Source organism: Jaculus jaculus, chromosome 8 (genome assembly GCF_020740685.1).
Source record: "Jaculus jaculus isolate mJacJac1 chromosome 8, mJacJac1.mat.Y.cur, whole genome shotgun sequence".
In the NCBI taxonomy this organism is placed as follows: Eukaryota; Metazoa; Chordata; class Mammalia; order Rodentia; family Dipodidae; genus Jaculus; species Jaculus jaculus.
Genome location: NC_059109.1, coordinates 90,676,171 through 90,681,045, shown reverse-complemented (window position 1 = coordinate 90,681,045; position 4,875 = coordinate 90,676,171).

Here is a 4,875-nt window from a genome sequence, read left to right as displayed (position 1 = left end):
ATAATGGAAAATATCAAAAAATCCTTTAAATACCTTATATAAATTTATAAACTCATCCTAAGTCAATTGTGATAGTTCTGCCAATATTAGTTAATTCTAATGTTAACATTAACAAATCTTATTTTCTTTTATAAATGATATAAGGTAACTGCTAGTAAAGGTAAACATGCTTTTGTAAAGGCCTAATTGTTTTTATTTCTCTCTCTACTGACTATTTTTTGATAAGCAGTCCATCACCCTTTCATTATTGATTCACTAAAAACTCTTCATATGTTGGGACTTTCTGGGTACTATGAGTTGTCTTGCATAACTTTAATTCCAATTCGCTTTCAGCATTCAGAAGTGGGAAGGTCACAACCATATTTCTGAATTATTTGAGATATGAATACTCTGCCTAATCTAGGATCATGGATAAGATGTACATACACCCAGTTTGGAGACACCACAGATCCTGGGTCAAGAGCTTACTTCACAAATGGCAATAGTAGAGGAGGTGGTATGGTTGTGACAGGGCTGTATATGGTATTTTATTTTATTTTATTTTTAACTTTTATTAACATCTTCCATGATTATAAAATATATCCCATGGTAATTCCCTCCCTCCCCACCCCCACACTTTCCCATTTGAAATTCCATTCTCCATCATATTACCTCCCCCATAAAGGGTAGAGAAAGGAAGGGAGGAGGATACTTAATAGGTTGATATTGTATAAATGTAATTACAATGATTGTAATGGTATTTTAATTAATACTAATTTAAAAATATTTACATAAAAGGAAGCCTATTCGAGGTTTAAAAATGAATTTAGTGTAATAAATACTGTCACAGCCTGAATCCCATAGCAAATAAAGCCTGAGGCCAAACATATGCTAACATTTATAGAAGGTTGCAAAAATGCCTCCAGTACTCTTTGTTCCTTCTCCTATCCCTGCATCTGAAACATGAAGTCGTAATTTCTCATCTCTGGTTGAAATCCACACCCCAACCCATGGGATCTATTATTAGCTTGCACCCATGAAATGTAATGAAAGTTATATTGTGATTCCAAGCTCAAGTCTTAAGAAGCCTCTGCTTGCTTGCTTGGTACCTTTATCTGTTGCCATAAGAGCACACTAACTTAGCCTGCTGGGGGATGCAGTCCATGTGGAACAACAATAAACCAGGTATCCTAGACTAGCAACCAGAGGTAGATGTGTATGAGGCTGGTGAAGACCAGGAGCATTGCCCAGCTAAGCCCAATCCAAACAGCCAAACTACAGTACGATGGTCATAATAAATGTGTGCTCTTTTAAGTCACTACATTACTATATTTTAGGATAATGTGTTATAGAGCTGTGATGGTTTGAAATGTTTGGCCCCATAGGCTCAGGTGTTTTATTAAAATTGATCTTACAACTCGAGCGGCCTGGAACAAGCAGATTCCTGCTACAGGGGGTATGTAACTAGGGGTGGATCCGGAGTCCACCCCAAAGGTATGCGAAAAGCAGCTGGAGCTCTGGTGGTTTTGTGTTGTTGGTTGTTTGGTGACATCCTTCTCATATGATCTATGGAGATGAGCCAGCTTCCTTTGCCAGGGTTGGTGTTCCCCTGGCATTTGCAAACATGAAATAAACCCCTTCCTTCCAAAAGCTGTTTCTGATTGGATGTTTGTCCCAGCAAGAAAGAGCTGACTGCAACAATAGCCAAGTTATACTTTCCTTTTTTTTTTTAATTGGGGGACACAAAGGCACAAAATAAGGGAAGAATCAGGGAAAAAAAGGAAATATAAGGAGGTAGATTTCAGAGTTAGTTATTTGTGTTCTTTAATGTGATAACTATGTTACTGCAGCCTGCATCTCAGCAAATGTTCTTAGTAGTCTTCAGAATGAAGATGTCAAGCCCTAACTCACTGGCTAACTAATTAATTAAACAAACCCAGATTATGAATGATCACATGCACATATTCTGACAACCACTATCATAAAAGCCTCAAAAAGGACACCACAACTTTTCAGTAAAAGTTACTTCCAGGCTGGAGAGATGGCTTATCATTTAAGGAACTTGCATGAAAAGCCTAAGAACCCCTGTTTGACTCTCCAGATCCCACCAAAGCCAGATCTACAAAGTGGTGCACCCTTTTGAGTTCATTTGCAGTGGCTAGAGGCCCTGGAATGCTCATTTTCCTTCTCTCTCCCTCTCCCTCTCTCTCTCTCTCTCTTCCTTTCTCTTCCAAATAAATAAAATATTTTTAAAGGAGAAAAATTATCTCCATGCGAACATCGACTGTCTGCTTAAACCTGGAATGATGCCATCCTTATTATTGGTATTTGTAGCAAAGGATTATTGCTTCCAATATTTTATGCAAACATCTTCATTTCATCTCTAAAAAAGTTCTCCTTGCCTCAACTTCTTGGAATATGCTCAAAGTTTATGATACATGTACATTTCCATTTCAATGATCTTCCTGAAGAAGCCTAATAAATCTTTAGAGTGCCTTCGTCTGTATAGTACTTAGATTGGCAAGGTTGGCAAGAAGAAGCTGCTTTCTACCTCCAAGCCACATTTTCTGGATTGAGCATTAATGCCCTTGAAGTTTTGAAAGTGTAATCTCATGAAAGTAAAGGTGACAGCAACTGCCTGGGTAAGTGTGATACATTAGGTTGAAAATGGCCTCAATTCTCCTCTTTCCCCACTATTATAGAAATGTCCTCTCAAAACTGTGAGGCAAAATAACCCTTGCCCTTCCACAACCTCCTGCTTCTGATTAGGTATTTTGTCCCAATAATGAGCAAGTAACTGATACAACCAATCTGTGCATCTTGCAAAGTGACTTAGGAGTATCTTTCACTAAAACGGGATAAATCATTTCTCCATTCCTTAAGATCACTTTTATCTGTGTCTCTGTGTAGAATATGACAAAAACCCTTTCTCCTAGTTTCAAGAGTAGACTATGCTTCTACTGCCTGCCTGGCTCCCTGACCCTATGTGAACTGGTGCTGACTCATCCATCCTCATTTTTGAATAGCCAGCAACCAGCCAACCATAACCATCAAAGCCACCCAATTGAACTAATGCTGACTTCATTCACATAAGAATGAACCTCCCCAACTGAATCTATACTAAATTTCTGACCATACATCATGAGCTAAATGCTAATTATTATTTTAAGCCATTAAGGTCAGGGTGATGTCTTTGCAGCAATATCCATCACAGTGCACTTCCAAGAGGGTATGTGAGCCACACTTTTAGAATCAGAACCTGAAAGCTTGCCTATGGCTTTGTACTTTTAGGCTGAAAGGTGTCATTGCAAATTAGTTTTTTATTGAGTCAAGACCCAATATGAATAGTTTTTTAAATCTTTCCTTTAAAAGTAATGTGCAAGACTGGCAAGCAGCCTCAATTGCTTTTTTGTACTGAAAAAGTGTTGATAACTCATTCCTTTCTTTTACATTAACAATTGCCTAGTTTTTTCTATTGTACGACAGGCTGTTTTTCAAAACAATAAAAGCTGATAGAAAAATGTAAGAAGTTCTTTGTCTTAAACAATGGACAATTTTCTTATTTATTTATTTGTTTTATTCTTTGTATTTATTGTTTATATTTTATATTTATATTTTATTTTATTTGCTTATTTTCTTATAGGCAAAGAGGTCTTATTATCCAAGTCCTGGCATTATCGAAACCGGTGTGGAATTTCCTCCAAAAAATAAAGTAGGATCTAGAGAGATGGCTTAGCAGTTAAGGCGTTTGCCTGAGAAGCCTAAGGACCCAGGTTGTATTCCCCAGGACCCATGTAAACCAGAAGCACAAAGTGGCATGTGCGTCTGGAGTTTGTTTACAGTGGCTGAATGCCCTGGCATGCCCATTCTCACTCTCTCTCTCTGTCTTTCTCTCTCAAAATATTAAAAAAAAAATTAAAAGTAGAACTACCTTATTATACAGCTATACCACCCTGAAGTATATACCTAAAGAACTCTATATTATATTGGGGACTCTTTGCCTTAGGAAGGTAATCAAATCAGCCTAGCAGTATAAGCAGGACTAACCTGACAATAAGCAACATAAAATCTCCTCCAAAATGGAGTTTTTGAGCAGTTTCACTCAGATTTCATCTTCATATGATGGACACCTATAGCAAGTTAGTTTTGTACTGAGAGGTGGATTCTGATTTTTCAATTTGTTTTATTTTTTAAAAGGCATTTTAAAGTCATTATTTTAAAAACTACAGATCAAAAACAGTGCTTATGGATCAATAATAAACATTTTAGCAAATTTCCATTGTCCTGCTTAAGTGATCATCAGCTTTTCAAGTAATAACTGTGTAAAAATAATGTAAAATGAAAGAACTAAATTCATAGCAGGTGGTCTACAGGCCTTTCCCTATGATAGAACATGCATGATGGAGGCTTAATCAATAGACATACTTCCTAATGAGAAAAATCCCACCCCCTGGAATTTAAGGGTGAGAATTACTTTAATACATCACTTGGAACCATAATAAATATCTAAGGGATAATAAATAATAAATATCTAAGGGATAAAGTGTGATGAACCCATATGTAGGGTTATAGTGTTGTTCCTTAGAACTTTGTATTTATTTATTATTATTTTTTTAATTTTTTGTTGTTCATTTTATTTATTTATTTATTTGAAAGTGACAGAGAGAGAGAGAGAGAATTGGCATGCCAGGGCTTCCAGCCACTGCAAATGAACTCTAGACGCATGCTCCCCCTTGTGCATCTGGCTAATGTGGGTCCTGGGGAATCGAGCCTCGTACTGGGGTCCTTAGGCTGCACATGCAAGCGCTTAACTGCTAAGTCACCTCTCCAGCCTATTTATTATTATTTTTATTAGTAACTTCCATGATTGTAAACAATATCCCACGGTAATGTCCT